This window comes from Delphinapterus leucas, chromosome X (genome assembly GCF_059928025.1).
Source record: "Delphinapterus leucas isolate spDelLeu-1000000601 "Yukka" chromosome X, BTC_Dleu_Yukka2, whole genome shotgun sequence".
NCBI lineage: Eukaryota > Metazoa > Chordata > Mammalia > Artiodactyla > Monodontidae > Delphinapterus > Delphinapterus leucas.
The window spans coordinates 12,358,717-12,377,495 of record NC_143150.1 but is presented as its reverse complement, the minus strand read 5'-3'; the positions used below and the strand labels follow the sequence as shown (position 1 = coordinate 12,377,495).

General features: G+C 39.3%; 1 pseudogene; it reads left to right on the top strand.

The window, feature by feature from the left end:
- Positions 1–388: 388 nt before the first annotated feature.
- LOC111164570 (52 kDa repressor of the inhibitor of the protein kinase-like) lies at positions 389–10,363 on the top strand (annotated as a pseudogene).
- Positions 10,364–18,779: the final 8,416 nt, after the last annotated feature.

The following is an 18,779-nucleotide window of genomic DNA, read 5'->3' as shown; positions in this document are numbered from 1 at the left end:
AACTTAATAGTTGACAATTTCAGAACCACATTACCAGTAATTATTGAGACAATATGTTTTCCTGGTTACCATTGTTAGCACCAAGTCGTCTCCCTTCTTGCATGCATTTCTCATTTTTCGTGAATAAAACACATTTTCCCTCCCTGGAGTGTGGTATAAAGTCTCAGCTTTTTCATATCGCAACCAAGCTTCTCTTGGGTACCTAGATCACCAGGAACATATAGGTGCAAAAGTCCACACAGGTCCTGACATGTATAAACTCACTACAGCAACCACCTTTTTATACGTGGGTCTCATGTCATTCCTGAAGAATACAGCAAAATTGGTGCCTCCATTTTGAACCAAGTTCAGCATCAGAAAGTTTCCATCCTCATCAGCATTGTGAAAAATGAGGACGAGCTCAGGTGTTCATGCTGTATCTGCCCCCAAGTCCCCAGCAGGTGAGAAAGCCCACAGATTCAATTTAATATCCAGACTCAGATGGTCCTAATACAGAGTTTGTCTGAGGATTGTGATCATATATGCATTTTGTATTGCCTGCTTACTTTATGTCGCCCCTGTTGAGTATTGTCATGGACATTTGGCCGTTCACAGACTCCAGTGGTTCCAGGAGACCAAAATCACTTTTTTAATGTTCAAATTTTCATAGACCGGTGGTAATGACTTTAAGCTGACTCTTATTCCACAACTCAGACACCTTCGAAAGTGTCCTTGCTTCCTCCAGGAACAGGATGTTTCAGGCTGATTTTAAAGTATGCTACTATCTAAGGACCCCAGTTCCTTTTTATTGAAAAACAGAGAGACCAAACTCAGGATGCTAAGAGTGGAAATAGTTTCACATGACTGCTTGGGGTAGAACACAGTAGCGTGGTGGCTACTATTCACTTTCATGATGAATCAAAAATATTACTTTTGGGCTTCCCTGGTGGCGCAGTGGTTGAGAGTCCGCCTGCCGATGCAGGGGACATGGGTTCGTGCCCCGGTCCAGGAAGATCCCACATGCCGCAGAGCGGCTGGGCCCGTGAGCCATGGCCGCTGAGCCTGCGCGTCCGAAGCCTGTGCTCCGCAACGGGAGAGGCCACAGCAGTGAGAGGCCCGCGTACCGCAAAATAAATAAATAAATAAATAAATAAATAAATAAAATAAAATAAAATTCAAAAAAATATAAAAGAAATACATGTTGTAAGGCTATAGCTGCCCATACATAGTGATTCCTCTGATGGATCTGGGCAAAGTAAATTGAAAACCTTTTGGAAAGGATTCACCATTCTAGATGCCATTAAGAACATTCGTGATTCATGTGAACGGGTCAAAATATCAACGTTCACAGGAGTTTGGAAGAAGTTGATTCCAACCCTCATGGATGACTCTGTGGGGTTCAAGACTTCAGTGGAGGCAGTAACTGCATTTGTGGTGGAAATAGCAAGAGAACTATTAGAATTAGAAGCGGAGGCTGAAGATGTGACGGGATTGCTGCAATCTCATGATAAAACTTTAAGGGATGAGGAGTTGCTTCTTAAGGATGAGCAAAGCAAGTGGTTTCCTGAGGTGGAATCTACTCCTGGGTGAAGGTGCTGAGAAGATTGTTGAAATGGCAACACAGGATTTAGAATATGACATCAACTTAGTTGATAAAGCAGTGACAGGACTTAAGAGGATTGACTCCAATTTTGAAAGACGTTCTCCTGTGTGTAAAATGCTATCAAATAGCATTGCATGCTACAGAGAAACTGTTTGTGAGAGGAAGTGTCAATCAATACAGCAAACTTCATTGTTGTCTTATTTTAAGAAAGTGCCACAGCCACCCCAGCCTTTGGCAACCATAACCCTGATCAGTCAGCAGCCACCAACATCAAGGTGAGACCCTCTACTGGCAAAAATATCATGATTTGCTGAAGGCTCAGATGATGGTTAGCATTTTTTAGCAATAAAGTATTTTTAAATTAAGGTATGTACATTGTTTTCTAAGACAATGCTATTGCACATGTAACAGTTTATAGTGTTAACATAACTTTTATATACATTGGGAAACTAAAAATTTCATGTGACTTGCTTTATTGCAATATTCACTTTATTGTGATGGGCTGAAGCCAAACCCGAAATATCTTCCAAGTATGCCTGTATAGCACACAATGGAATATTATTCATACTTTTAAAAGAAGGAAATCCTGCTATTTGCAACAACTTGGATGAATATGGAAGACATTATGCTAAGTGAAATAAGCCAGATAAAGATGAATACTCACTTACACGTGGAATCTAAAATATTGAGTTGGCCAAAAAGTTCGTTCCGGTAAGATGTTACGGAAAAACCGGAATGAACTTTTTGGCCAGCCCAATAGTTGAACTCATAGAAGCAGAGAGTAGAATGGTGGTTATCAGGGGCTGGAGGAGGGAGAAATGGAGAAACTTTGGTCAAGGGCTGCAAAGATTCAGTTATGCAAGATGAATAAATTCTGAGGATAATGTACAACAATGTGACTATGATTAACAATATTTTACTGTATACTTGGACTCTTCTAAGAAGGTAGATCTTTATTCTTATACACATTCACACAAATGAAAGAAAAAAGAAAGTGGTAACTATCTGAAGTGATGGAAATGTTAATCAGCTTTATTAGAGTGATTATTTCACAATGTATATGCATATCAAATAATCAAATTATATACCTTAAATGCAGACAATTTTTAATTGCAGAATATGTTAATAAGAAAAAAAAAGAAATTGTCTCTGACCCTAGGTGATGATAGCTTTCTGGTATCCCCAAAGCCCATTTCTTTGCAATGGTATTTTAGGTTCAAAATCCTTTCCTTTCAGAACTCTATAAACATTATCATAATGTCTAATATTATTCCATATTATGGATAAAGAATTCAATGCCAGCTATTACAGCTAAACTTTTATTCCCTCTCTCTGAAATCTTCCATGATTTTCACATTATTCTCATAATTTAAAGTATGTGCATCAATTAACTTTTGTTGTATAACAAAACACTTCAACATTTTGTGGCTTAAATTATTTATTGAGCTCACGATTCTGTGGTTTGGCAATTTGGGCTGGGCTCAGCCGGGCAACTTTTCTGATCTCTGCTGGAATCACTCATGCATCTGCAGGTGTAGTGAATGGTCTCACATGTCTGGGGGCTGACTAGGTGTTGTCTCGGATGACAAGAGTGACTGAGTGTCATAATCCAGGGGAATAGCCTGGATTTTCTTGCATGGCAGTCAGGGGCTTCAGGAACATCGAGAGAGCAAGCCTTTGTATGCAAGTGCTTTTCAAGCCTCTGCTTGTGTTATATTTGCTAATATCCCACTGGCCAAAGCAAGCCACATGGCCAACCCAGATACAAGGAGTGGAAATACAGAGTCTACTTCTTGAGGGAAGGATCTGTGATATCATACTGCAAGGGTGAGGATACAGAAAGGGGAATAATATGTGGCTGTTTTTACAATTTTACCATACTCCTCTTTTCATTTCATCTCCTACCCCTCCCTCCATCACTTACTCCACTCCAGCCAAACTGACCTCCTTGCTTTGCCTGAGAAATGGCAGGCATGCTCTCACCCCAGGGCCTTTGCACACACTGATCCCTTTGCCTAAAATACTGTTCCACCAGGTATCTGCATAGGTAGTTCCTTTGGCTCTTTCAAGTCTGTGGGTTGGCAGTTTGTCCTGAGCTCAGCTGGGCAGTTCTTCTGGTCTCAGCTGGGATCACTCATGTGTCTGTGAGAATCTGGTAGGTCAGCTGAGTGCTAGGAAGACTTCAGCTGTGATGGCTTGTGTCTGCTCCACATCACTTCTTACCTGTCAGGAGAGTAGCCTGGGCTTGTTCGCATAGTAATCAGAGGGTTGGTTCCAAGCAAGCGTAGAAGCACACAAGGCCTCTTGAGATACAGCTTGGAACTAACACAATGTTACTTCCACCACATTCTATTAGTGGAATGTGGGATATCTTGGGCAAGCAACAAGGCCAAGTCAGATTCAAGGTGCTCCTTGATGGGAGGAACTTCAAAGTCACATTGCAAAGGGGCACGGATACAATGAGGGGGAAAATTGTGGTCATTCTTGCAAGCAACATACCATAGTGTGCTATTTTTCAGTATTTTGCTTCAAAACAATAGTCTTCAGCTCGGGGAGGTGTATCTTCTGTTACTCCATAAATTATGTTTTCCCATCTCTCCTTTCTCTCCTTCACCATTTGGAAATTCTATTAGAAAGACTTTTGACTCAACTATATCTATTCTCCATGCCTCACAACTTTTCTTTCTTAGCTTTCTTATCTCTCCTTCCACCCCTCCCCAAATATTCTAAAAGAATGCTTTAATGGAATCTTCCAGACATCTAATTTGATTTCCTGCTATGTCCCTTCTGCTATTAGGCCTTATTTTGAGGCAATATTTTCTTTTTTAATCCGTAAATTATATTTATAATGTTCATAAACTGTTTACTTTACAATTATACCCTTTTATCGCAGTAGCTTGTTCTACTCTTTTATGGATACAAAATTTTCTTGAATATCACTAAGGATTTTTTTTCTAAAGTTTTCTTCTGTTTCCTGCATTAATCCTTTGGAGTTAGTAACCTCTATTCAGCTTTGCATCACTTTTTCATGCTGTCATTATCTTCAGGCAATGGGCAATTATTTTTCAGCTGGCCTCTTCTGAACTGCTCAAGTTAATTATCAATGATCATAATATGAATACTATCCCTGTTGTTACTCTGGATCACATAACATCGAGTTATCTATTTGAGAAATAATTCAATAGAAAAGCAGTGCTTATAATTTGGAGTATCTGCCTCTGTGACTTTCAAAAAGGGGCTTCTCTTTAAGCACTGTTTGATTTTTTCTCCTTGGCATCTTAATGCATATGACAGTGCTTTCCTGATTAGCAGTCAGAGAGGCCTCTGCTATAGCTGCTTTGAAGCATGTTTTTATGAAGTGAAGTTTCACAAAAAGTGAAGCTCCTGTATTTCAAATAGCCTATATTTTGAGTCAGACTATTCTAAACATGTCCTGCAAATTTGGTGAAAATTTATCCAGCCATAAAGTGATATGTGGTGATAAAAATATTCAACACAGCATAGTTTGCAATTTCAAATGATTGAAAACATATTAGAAGATCTTTTGGCATATTATACAGCATATATATTGATATATGTGCAGTGGAAGGATGCACTACTATACCGTTTGAGTTTTCTAATCATGTGTGTAACTTTAAAAAAAATGTCATCTGGGGTTAACTGATAGTACAGTTATGTGGAACTTTTGTTTCCTGTCTTACATATTTTAAACTAAGAGGAAGAAAGTTATTTAAAAAGCAAATTATGCAATGTTAGCTCAACAGTGTAAAAATGCATAGAAAAAAATGGGAGAAAAGATCCCAAAATGTTAATGGTAATAACAGAGTAATAGATGATTTTTAAAATGTTTTCTGTATTTTAAAATATCTTTAATGAGTATATAATATTTTCTAAGCAGAAAATAAACAGTTGAACAAAAATAAGTTTCACAAGATGAACAAAAAAATAGGTCTTTTTGTGCTCATACTGTGTAAGTTATGAGTTTATCATTATAATGTTGGTGTCTAAAATCATTTAACTAAAGAATGGTTGATGCATTTCTGGAATAGTGAGGAAAGACAACTATGGTTTTGCTAAAACATATTAGGGATTAAATGGAGAAGATATCTAGATTTTATCCACACTCTGGCCCCAGGTCAAAGTGGTCTGTCTCTCCTCTGAACTCTTGGAGGGTTTATTTTGCATATTACTCATTAAGTGCATGTCCTTTACTCCAGTATTCCCAACGAAGTGGTTTCATGGGGACAGATTCCGTGTCTTTAAAGCTGTATTTTCTGTAAAGTCTAGTGCATAGTTATTCAATGAATATGTGATGGCTGATGAAAAAATGGCATAGCTCATTTTATGACACTGAATGGACTTTGACACAGCAACTTGCTCTTTTACTGTCATGGAGACTTAGATGATACATAACATGAAGAAATGACGACACAGAAAGTTTATGCACCTTGCCCGAGATCACACAGCTCATAAGTGAGAGGGTTGGGATTTATATTCAGGTTGTCTTACTCTGGAGTTTGAGACGTTTACTGATAAACAGTATGTCAGACTCCATGACAGATTCTGCTGGAAAAAAACCCAATTAGCCCAAATAGATTCAGACAATGTATTATATAGTCAACAAAAGCAAGATCACTATAGTATCAGCTCCCCATATCCTTTGCGCCACAGAGAAACACTGAAACAAAAGGGGGCAGGTGACAGGCAATATAAGTAGCGGAGTACATTGTTGCTGAGGGGCCAATTCCACACCACAGCTGAGAAGTTTTATAGCTTGCAGTTCTCCCTTAAGGGGGTTGGCATGGAGCTCTCCTCTAAACTCTACTATCTAGATAAAATCTGATAAGTGGGCAAATAAGTCAGCTCATTTGAGTAAGTGGGAGATGTAAGCAAAGAAAAAGCAACAAACTGCACGTTTAGTTGATAAGGCTACGAGACAAAATGCCCTGATAATGTGAGTGAGGAGCTTGGTCTTGGTTTACAGCATTATGTAAAGTTCTAAGGAAGGATTATACAAGGCTGAGGTGTCCTTCAAGGAGAGCATTGCGTCAGAATAGCTGTTGAGGGCTTCCCTGGTGGCGCAGTGGTTGAGAGTCCACCTGCCGATGCAGGGGACACGGGTTCGTGCCCCGGTCCGGGAAGATCCCACATGCCGCGGGGCGGCTGGGCCCGTGAGCCATGGCCACTGAGCCTGCGCTCCGCAATGGGAGAGGCCACAACAGTGAGAGGCCCGCATACCGCAAAAAAAAAAAAAAGCTGTTGAAGCCAAATCAGAAAAAAAGTTTGAACGGTTATTATATGATTATGCTGTCCGCTCTTGAGAGTTTATTTTTTTTAAACATCTTTATTAGACTATAATTGCTTTACAATGTTGTGTTAGTTTCTGCTGTATAACAAAGTGAATCAGCTATCCGTATACATATATCCCCATATCCCCTCCCTCTTGCATCTCCCTCCCACCCTCCCTATCCCCCCCTCTAGGTGGTCACAAAGCACCGAGCTGATCTCCCTGTGCTATGCACCTGTTTCCCACTAGCTATCTATTTTGCATTTGGTAGTGTATATATGTCAGTGTCACTCTCGCACTTTGTCGCAGCTTACCCTTCCCCCTCCCCGAGTCCTCAAGTCCATTCTCTTGAGAGTTTAGAAGGATATATTGTGGCAATGGGCTTCTATGAAGTCACTAAAAAGACCCATGCATTTGTCATTGCTGTGCAATTCCATTTTCAAGAAGATTTTTCTGTTTACCTAGTTTCTTAGTTTGTCTAAAATAAATTAACTGGTACAATTGTCTTTAGAAGACCACAGAAATGATTCTATAGCTAATTGCTTGGTACATAACATTTTAATATAAATCTAAGAAGCCACATGTGAAAAATTATGTTTATAAACAATGGAAAATGCTTGTAATGTGGAAGTTCTCCCCATTATCTTTCTTTTTCTTCCAAATATGAATATGTCACGGGTGAAGAACTAACAAGAGTTAATATCCATAAATGGGAACTTATCTCTATGAAACTTGGTTAGATTATGATTTGCTCTAGAGAAAAATCTTGGAATTAACCAAATTGATATGAACCTCAAACAGGAAATATATTTACTGAAATGCATGCACACACACACACACACACACACATACACAAATAAAAAATCCCAAACTTGGAAGTATACTGGACAGGGATCCAGAAGACTACTGACTCCAAGACTAAGTCAGTGATCTGAAGCAGCACTTCCTCTGAGAGCTCTTCCAGTTCTGACATACTGAATCTAAGGTTTTCATAATGTACCACGGTCCATTAACCTGTTTTCTCTAGTAATTCTTTAGAATAGTAACATATTTATTACATAGTGCCTTATTGATATCTCATTGTTGAATTCTAATTGTTTATTACTCTAGTAGTGCCAAATATTGAGGTTAATGAAACCCATAAGAAGAAATGTATGATTTGTGCAATTCACACGCTTGGCCAAACCTCAATCACTGCTTCCTGGGAAGCAATAATAGTTGTGATAAAATAATAGGACTTTAGTCCAAACAGATAATCATGGTCTGTAAGGGAAATGTAAAAAGACTCCAACTGATGAGTTTGCTTTTGGGCGTTTCATATTTACAATTGTTAACTGACTGGGTTTTTAGTCAATGATAAATATTAAAGTAAATGCAAACTTACAAAGTGGTAGGTTTTTATTTTAGGCAGTACCCCAGAATCTCTGCTTTGCTTTTCATCAGATGTATCTTGTAAGGGCTCCCTGGGTATTAGAAATACAGCATATGGATTCACAATCCTCACTTTCAGAAATGTCTTTTTAAAAACTGTAAGGCCTCCCCTCTCCGGCCCCTACGGGCGGGCTGGCTGCCCTGAGGAGGCGGGGAGGGGAGGGCTGGGCCGGCCGGCGTGCAGAGGACGATGCCCCCAACTGCACGGGGATGAGTACGCAGTCGGACCTGGCCTTTATCAGGTTCCGGCGGGATCCAGCCAGATGCCAGAAGTGGGTGGAGAATTGTAGGAGAGCAGACTAAGAAGATAAAACACCTGATCAACTATATAAACATTATCGATTGTGTGCCACTTTGAGACTTCTATGATCTGTAGAACTATACATTTTGCAGAGGCATCAGAAAACTGAAGAATGATTGGGTTATTTTATTCTCAAAATTAATTGAAGCAGATACTTGTGAAGTCATTGGGAGAGTCCTTATAGAACAGTTCTTCAAGATAATGCAATACCAACAATATTTGATCTTACCAGCTCTTTGAATAATCCACACAGTAGACACAGAAAATAAATAAAGAATTGAGTGAAGATGAAATCACGACACTGAAACAGAAAAAAACTGATGAAACTTCTGAACAGGAACCAAACCATAAGGAAATAAACAACAGCAATGTTCAGAACCCCAGTGCAGAAGAAGGGGGTGAAGAGCAGGATGAAGACATTTTACCTTTAACCCTTGAAGAGAAGGAAAACAAAGAATACTTAAAATCTTTATTTGAAATTTTGATTCTTTTTTTTTTTGCGGTACGCGGGCCTCTCACTGCCGTGGCCTCTCCCATTGCGGAGCGCAGGCTCAGCGGCCATGGCTCACGGGCCCAGCCGCTCTGCGGCATGTGGGATCCTCCCGGACCGGGGCACGAACCCGTGTCCCCTGCATCGGCAGGCGGACTCTCAACCACTGCGCCACCAGGGAAGCCCCTAGAACTGATTTTAGAGTTTGACAATGTAATTTCTGTCCTCTTTCAGAACAATGAGAAACAGGCAAAAGAACTGAAGGAAATTTGCCATTCTCAGTGCACAGGCAGGCATGATGCTTTTGAAATCTTAGTGGACCTCCTACAAGCACTTATTTTGTGTTTAGATGGTATAAATAGTGACACAAATGTTAAATGGAATAACTGTATAGCTGGCCGAGCATTTGTACTCTGTAGTGTGGTAACAGATTGTGATTTCATCGTTACCATTGTTGTTCTTAAAAATGTTCTATGTTTTACAAGAGCCTTTGGGAAAAATCTTCAGGGGCAAACCTCTGATGTCTTCTCTGAGGCCAGCAGTTTGACTGCAGTGCTGCATTCGCTAAATGAAGTCATGGAAAATATCGAAGTTTATCATGAATTTTCATTTGAGGAAGCCACAAATTTGGCAACCAAACTTGGTATTCAGATGAAACTCCCAGGGAAATTTCACAGAGCTCAGCATAGTAACCTGGAATCTCAGCTAACCTCTGAGAGTTACTATAAAGAAACTCTAAGTGTTCCAACAGTGGAACACATTATTCAGGAACTGAAAGATATATTCTTAGAAAAGCACCTCAAAGCTCTTAAATGCTTATCTCTGGTACCCTCTGTCATGGGACAGCTCAAATTTAATACATCAGAGGAGCATCATGCTGACATGTACGGAAGTGATTTACCTAATCCTGACACGCTGTCTGCTGAGCTGCAGTGTTGGAGAATCAAGTGGAAACACAGAGGGAAAGATATAAAACTTCCACCACTATTTATGAAACCCTTCATCGGCTAGACATCAAGTTTTTTCCTAATGTTTATGCATTGCTGAAGGTCCTATGTATTCTTCCTGTGATGAAGGTTGAGAATGAATGCTAAGAAAATGGGCAAAAGCATCTCAAAGCATACCTGAGGAACACTTTGACAGACCAAAATTCAAGTAACTTGGCTTTGCTTAACATAAATTTTAATATAAAACATGATTTGGATTTAATGGTGGATACATATATCAAACTCTATACAAGTGCTTCCTACAGATAATTCAGAGACCATTTAAATACTTAAGAGACTTTTTTTTTTTTTTTTTGCGGTACGCGGGCCTCTCACTGTTGTGGCCTCTCCCGTTGCGGAGCACAGGCTCCGGGCGCACAGATTCAGCGGCCATGGCTCACGGGCCCAGCCGCTCCGCGGCATGTGGCATCTTCCTGGACCGGGGCATGAACCCGTGTCCCCTGCATCGGCAGGCGGACTCTCAACCACTGCGCCACCAGGAAAGCCCCTTAAGAGACTTTTAAAATAGGCTTTTTCTTATATTTGATATTTGAAAAAATCTGTAAGAAATTTGAAAATATCTTACAGAAAAGTTGTAAGGTGTACGCAGGCCACTTAATCACTGAATATCTTGACCTGTAGGCCTCCCATTGAGTACATTAGTCATTGATAATCTGCCTGTTTAAATGGCCCGTTTGAACTCCCATGCTTTGGAGACCTAACTGTTCTTCCAGAAGATAGCACTGAAAGTACCATGTTACACTCTGTGTGATCTTTGCTAATGGCAGTTTGGAATTGTATTAATTAAGTCATTTTAGACATAAAATTTATCACTGTGGATCCAATTGTCAGGTATTGAGTTATCAGTTCTTTGAAGAAATAAACTTTGAGGAGTATGGGAGGAAGGAATACATTTTATGAAACGTTACAATGAAGCTCATGACTGATCTTTGAATAGTAGGAGTTTTTAGTATGCTGTTAAAAATCTGTAAGGGACCATTAAGAAAATTGTCAGACTGTAAGAGAAACGTGTGAGATCGCCATACAAGGATTTCAGTGTAGATTTTGTCTTTATCAAATGAACTTAAAGGAACAAGTTATAGTTAAAGTTTGAATGGAAGAGCCTGCCATTGTTCCACATCTGGTTCTTGCTGTTTACATTCCTTTATTGAGCCTACATCTTCATAAGCTTTTTGGCAGGTATATGTTGAACACTTCTGTTTCATGGTCAAGACAGGATCAGAGGTCATTGATAGTGACAATTGATACGTCTGTTTTCTTCTGTCTTTTTCCATGACTGTATCTATTGCCTCATCTTGATTTACAAGCAAAACCTGGAAAACCTACAAAGATAAGTGTTTTGTGGTTTATCTAGGAATAATACAGAAAATATTGCTGTTATTTTTGGTGAAGAAAATCAATTTTGTATAGTTCATTTCAACCTAAATAAAATGTGAATTTTGTTTAAAAAAACAAAAAATGAAAAACTGTAAGGCCAAGCTCTTAACTTACTTTTATTTATTTTTAATTGACAAAGGAATTAAGAAGCAATTTCTGGTTTTATACTTCATTGCCTCTGAGCTGGCATTCATGTTTTATTCTTGTGCTGCATACATTCTTTTTTTTTAGTTTTATTTATTATTTTATGCAGCAGGTTCTTATTAGTTATCTATTTTATACATATTAGTGTATATATGTCAATCCCAATCTCCCAATTCATCCCACCACCACCCCTCACCACTTTTCCCCCTTGGTGTCCATACGTTTGTTCTCTACATCTGTGTCTCTATTTCTGCCTTGCAAACTGGTTCATCTGTACCATTTTTCTAGATTCCACATATATGTGTTAATATACGATATTGGTTTTTCTCTTTCTGACTTACTTCACTCTGTATGACAGTCTCTAGGTCCATCCACATCTCTACAAATGACCCAATTACATTCCTTTTTAGGGCTGAGTAATATTCCATTGTATATATGCACCACATCTTCTTTATCCATTCATCTGTCAGTGGGCATTTAGGTTGCTTCCATGACCTCATTATTGTAAATAGTGCTGCAATGAACATTGGGGTGCATGTGTCTTTTTTTTTTTAACATCTTTATTGGAGTATAATTGCTTTACAATGTTGTGTTAGTTTCTGATGTATAACAAAGTGAGTAAGCTATACGTATACATATATCCCCATATCCCCTCTCTCTTGCATCTCCCTCCACCCTCCCTATCCCACCCCTCTAGTTGGTCACAAAGCACTGAGCTGATTTCCCTGTGCTATGCAGCTGCTTCTGACTAGCTGTCTATTTTACATTTGGTAGTATATATGTCCATGCTACTCTCTCACTTCTTCCCCCTCTCTGTGTCCTCAAGTCCATTCTCTACGTCTGCGTCTTTATTCCTGTCCTGACCCTAGGTTCTTCAGAACCAATTTTTTTTTAGATTCCACATATATGTGTTAGCATATGGTATTTGTTTTTCTGTTTCTGACTTACTTCACTCTGTATGACAGACTCTAGGTCCATCCTCTTCACTACAAATAACTCAATTTCGTTTCCTTTTATGGCTGAGTAATATTCCATTGTATATATGTGCCACATCTTCTTTATCCATTCATCTATTGATGGACCCTTAGGTTGCTTCCATGTCCTGGCTATTGTAAATAGTGCTGCAGTGAACATTGTGGTACATGACTCTTTTTGAATTATGGTTTTCTCAGGGTACATGCCCAGTAGTGGGATTGCTGGGTCATATGGTAGTTCCATTTTTAGTTTTTTGAGGAATCTCCATACTGTTCTCCATAGTGGCTGTATCAGTTTACATTCTCAACAACAATACAAGAGGGTTCTTTTTTCTCCACACCCTCTCCAGCATTTGTTGTTTGTAGATTTTCTGATGATGCCCATTCTAACCAGTGGGAGGTGATACTCATTGTAGTTTTGATTTGCATTTCTCTAATAATTAGTGATGTTGAGCAGCTTTTCATGTGCCTCTTGGCCATCTGTATGTCTTCTTTAGAGAGATGTCTATTTAGGTCTTCTGCCCATTTTTTGATTGGGCTGTTTGTTTTTTTACTATTGAGCTGCATGAGCTGTTTATATATTTTGGAGATTAATCCTTTCTCTGTTGATTCATTTGCAAATATTTTCTCCCATTCTGAGGGCTGTCTTTTCGTCTTGTTTATAGTTTCCTTTGCTGTGCAAAAGCTTTTAAGTTTCATTAGGTCCCATTTGTTTATTTTTGTTTTTATTTCCATTACTCTAGGAGGTGGGTCAAAAAGGATCTTGCTGTGATTTATGTCATAGAGTGTTCTGCCTATGTTTTCCTTTAAGAGTTTTATAGTGTCTGGCCTTACATTTAGGTCTTTAATCCATTTTGAGTTTATTTTTGTGTATGGTGTTAGGGAGTGTCCTAATTTCATTCTTTTACATGTAGCTATCCAATTTTCCCAGCACCACTTATTGAAGAGACTGTCTTTTCTCCATTGTATATCCTTGCCTCCTTTGTCATGGATAAGTTGACCATAGCTGCATACATAGCAAGTCTATTAGCCTCACAGGGATATTTTGAGGAGCCAACGTAATGATATATGTGAAAATAATATGGCATAAATATAAAAGTATTATCGCATACTTAAATGTAAAGTATTTAAAGTGCTCAAACTTGCTTTGCACTAAGGATGAGAAAGAAGCCTCTTCTCTATTATGTTACACTATTTTGACATTATTCTGGCTAAAATGTAAAAACTCAGATGGTTACATAGTTATATAGACTCTGACCACATGGAAAAAATATCCTTTAAATAGGGTAAATTTTCAAGAAGGTGTAGAAGCTGCAAGTGGCAACCGGTGGCATGATTTGCGACTAATAAGACCTTGCGTTATCTGAAAAAGTTACTTATTTGGAACAGTGCTCCAGGAAATCTAATTTGAGATCATTTAAATGTCAGTAAATTAAGGGGCCTAGATGATTAAATATAGTGTACAGATATTAAAAGCTGCAGGGATGGAGGGCAAGAACATTATTCTCATTCTGATTAAGAATTGCTACACAGAGTTCTTTTTCTAGTATAGTAGAAATTAAAAGCTATACCTTTTGTTTTACATTTCTGAAAACTTAATAGTGGATTAGGAAATGTGGAGAGAAGAGAGAATAATACATTGTGATATCCTTAAGATCTTGAGTGCTTTCCCTTGCCTTTAGAGTAAAATTCACTGAAAACTAAGTTGGAGAAGGTGTTGTAAAATTCTTGGGATTTGCATTTATGACTTCCATTCCAAGATCCCCTTGTGGCCACATTAAATTAATATGTAAATTTGTTTATTGAATGACTACTATATCCAGGGCAACAGATACAGAGGGAGAAAGAATCCACAGAAGTATGAGGTATGATTCTTTTGAGGGGTGTCTCAGTGTAGGGCAAATGTTCTAGAACTTAAGTAAGCCTAAGAATCACCTGGAGAGCTGGTGAAACTGCAGATTTTCAGCACTCATCTGCAGAGCTTTTGATTCCACAGGGCTGGGGTGGAGCCCTGGAGTCTGAATTGCTACCAAGAACTCCAAGTAATTCTGATCCACACTACAAAACACTGGTCTGGAGGAAGCAGCAGTTATGTCCAAAGAACTGTGGTAACAGTAGAGCTACAGAGCCTAACGGGAGTATTGGGGATGGGGAAATGACTTGTGACTGGTGAAATTTAAGGAAGTCTGCAAAAAGAAGGCTGGTTTGAGCTGGGCAATGAGGAAAGGGCAGGACCGCTACAGGTGGATATAGTGAGGTAGCAGGGTGGGGAGAATCAGAGAGGAGGCATTCCAGGTGGAGGGTTAGCAAGCAAAAAGGTACATATGTGAAAGCACTTGGGGAATGGCAAATAATCTGATATGGCTGGATTGTAAAATGCCTGTAGGATTGTAGTGGGAGATACATTAGAAAAACAGAGAGCTGAGTATAGACAGTGGAGTTCTTTGAAGGAGTTTGACTTTGTTTCAAAGGCAACAGGAGTCTTTGAGGTCTTCTAAGAAGGAACATGGCATCATTACTTTTGCTTTCACTAGTGACTCATGAATTCTTCACAACAACCCTTTAACAGTTGTGGTATTATCTCCATTTTACAGCTGAAGAAACTGAAGCTAAGAGAGATGAAGTCCCGTGCCTGAGGTCTCCTAGCCAGTACCTAGCATAGTCAGAATTCGAACTCAGGTTCCCAAACACAGTCCTTAGGTGGTTGTAGAGGTAACAGGCAATGTGGATGCTGCTCACTACAATGGGGAACATGTCCATTATTCATCATTCAGTAAAAGGTTGTCATGCACAGTGTTAGGCACTCAGTTTATTTTACAAAATTCTTCCAAAAATCATATATTCAATTATACAATTTAAAAAATTAAATTGTATTACAAGTCTTGAAAAGAACAACAGGAGTCCCTTACCCCCATGCCTTAGTCCAGTCCTGTTCTCCAGAGGCAACCACTTTTATCTCTTTCAGCATTTTTTCCTGCTCTGGTATATATTTCTGTTGTTACCAAACCAAACTCGGGTTTGCTCACCAGATGCACAGCAAAGCCAATCTACTGACACCAGGTTGTGATGAAGTAAAAAACAGTGTTTGGGCTTCCCTGGTGGCGCAGTGGTTGAGAGGCCGCCTGCCGATGCAGGGCACGCGGGTTCGTGCCCTGGTCCAGGAAGATCCCGTGTGCCGTGGAGCGGCTAGGCCCGTGAGCCATGGTTGCTGAGCCTGCGCGTCCGGAGCCTGTGCTCCGCAACAGGAGAGGCCACAACAGTGAGAGGCCCACGTACCGCAAACAAAACAAAACAAAACAAAACAGTGTTTACTTGTAGGGTGCCAAGCAAGGGAGTGGGAGACAGCCTTAGATCCACTCCAAGTTTCCAAGTTGGTCTTTGAGTTCTTTAATGGGGAAGAAACAAGAAACTGTGGTTAATTATTGTCTTGTGACATTTCTTAATCACAGTTTTGGCAGTCAAGATGCCTATGCTTTACAAGTCTCTGGTCTGGTGGTCTATGACGGGTGGCAGGGGGTTGTCTGTTAGCTCATCTTGTCCTGGAGAAACAACCTTAGTCTGTATGTTAACGATGTTATCGACAACAGCAATTGTAGTCATCTGATTCTGGTTGGTTAGTATTTAGGTAACACAGGATTGAGGTCAGAGGGGACAAGAAAGGGAATAAAGCTTTGGATAGAGAGGTTAATCCTAAACTTGGCAGGAGAACTTGGGTTTTAGGGGGACTCAGTTTCATTTCCATATTTTTTAAACAATTTGCATCTACATCTGTTTATCTATTTTTACATTTATGCAGCTATTATGTTGCAACTATGGAAAACAGGATTTATTTTTCTTATTCCCTCCCACCAAACCTATATCTCTATTCTCTCATTAGTTATAATTTTAAAATCAATATTATATGTGCAGAAAAGGAAACCATAAACAAGATGAAAGACAACCCTCAGAATGGGAGAAAATATTTGCAAATGAATCAATGGACAAAGGGTTAATCTCCAAAATATATAAACAGCTCATGCAGCTCAATATTAAAAAAAACAAACAACCCAATCAAAAAATGGGCAGAAGGCCTAAATAGACATTTATCCAAAGAAGACATACAGATTGCCAATAAACACATGAAAGGATGCTCAACAACACTAATCATTAGAGAAATGCAAATAAAAACTACAATGAGATATCATCTCACACCAGTCAGAATGGCCATCATCAAAAAATCTACAAACAATAAATGCTGGAGAGGGTGTGGAGAAAAGGGAACTCTCTTACACTGTTGGTGGGAGTGTCAATTGGTACAGCCACTGTGGATAACAGTATGGAGGTTCCCTAACAAACTAAAAATAGAACTACCATATGACCCAGCAATCCCACTCCTGGGCATATATCCAGAGAAAACCATAATTCCAAAAAATACATGCACCCCAATGCTCACTGCAGCACTACATACAATAGCCAGGACATGGAAGCAACCTAAATGTCCATCAACAGAAGAATGGATAAAGAAGATGTGGTACATATATACAATGGAATATTACTCAGCCATAAAAAGGAACGAAATTGTGCAATTTGCAGAGATGTGGATGCACCTAGAGACAAGTAAGTCAGAAAGAGAAAAACAAATATCATATAATATTGCTTATATGTAGAATCTAGAAAAATGATACAGATGAACTTATTTGCAAAGCAGAAATCGAGACACAGACTTAGAGAATGGACGTATGGATACCGGGGTGTGGGGGGGAAGGGGAAGGAGGGAGGTGGGATGATTTGGGAGATTAGGATTGACATATATACACTACTATGTATAAAATAGATCACTAATGAGAACCTACTGTATAGCACAGGGAACTCTTCTCAATGCTGTATGGTGACCTAAATGGGAAAGAAATCCAAAAATGACAGGGTATATGTATAGCTGATTCATTTTGCCCTACAGCAGAAACTAACACAATATCGTAAAGCAACTATACTCCAATAAAAAAAAAAAATTCAATATTATCTATGCAAACATTATTTTGATTATTGTGCATTGCTGAGTCATGCAGCGTACTGTGACTATTAAAAATCATATGATTGGGATTGACATATATACACTAATATGTATAAAATAGATAACTAATTAAGAACCTGCTGTATAAAATATAAATAAAATAAAATTCAAAAAAAATTATACAGTTTTACTTTCCATAGAGTTAACAATTCCCTTGTTTTCTGTTTCTTTGTTTTATTTATATATTTCTCTGTACATTTTCCCTAGTCTCTCTACCAGATAGCTAAAACCCCTTGACCGGTGTTCTTGCAGCCCGATCTTTCCCTTGCTCCACTCTTCTCCCCACCTTTCATATCCTGCATCTCCTGGCTCAGACCTTCTTCATGCTGATCTGGACTGGTTCCTCTCTAAGCCAGTTCCACAACTGCCATCCTGGGGGCTTTCCTTCATCATTGTGTGGGGGAATTTTCTTCATCTCTTTCTTGTGTTGATCCCCGCTTTCCTGGACTCCACTTCTCGCTCAGTTTTGGTTTACTTATTTGTTTCAGTGCAGCCCATCTTAAATAGCTTGCTAAGAAGGTGTCATGTTGTGATTTATAATAATAAATTTATATTTGATCTTTATCCCCTTTTTGTGGCACAGAGCTCCTAAAACCCTTGGAATTTCCCAAATTTCCTAAGTGTTGAGAGCAACAATGGTGTCTTCTGTTATGTTAATAAGGTGATTTAGGAAAGCCCCAGTTTCACTGGGTGGGGGCTTGTTGCTAGGGGAACCAACCCTGGGAGTAGAGTGTTGGAACTTTCAGTCCTGCCCCGACCTCTTGGGGGGGAGATGGGCTGAAGATTGAGTTCAATCACCAATGGCCAATCATTGAATTAATTACACCTGTGTAATGAAGCCTCTATAAAACCCCAAAAGAATGGGATTTACAGAGATTCCAGTTTGGTGAACAAGAATGCATCCATATGCCGCCCAGCCGGGGCCCCAAACTCCACTGGGATAGAAGCTCTTTTGTTCTGGGTGTTGCCCTAAGTATCTCTTCATCTGGCTGTTGATTCGCATCCTCTAATATCCTTTGTAATAAATCGGTAATCTAATAAGTACAGCAGTCCCCTCCACCCTTATAAGCGGTTTCACTTTCCGTGGTTTCAGTTACCCGTGGTCAACCACAGTCTGAAAATCTTAAATGGAGAAA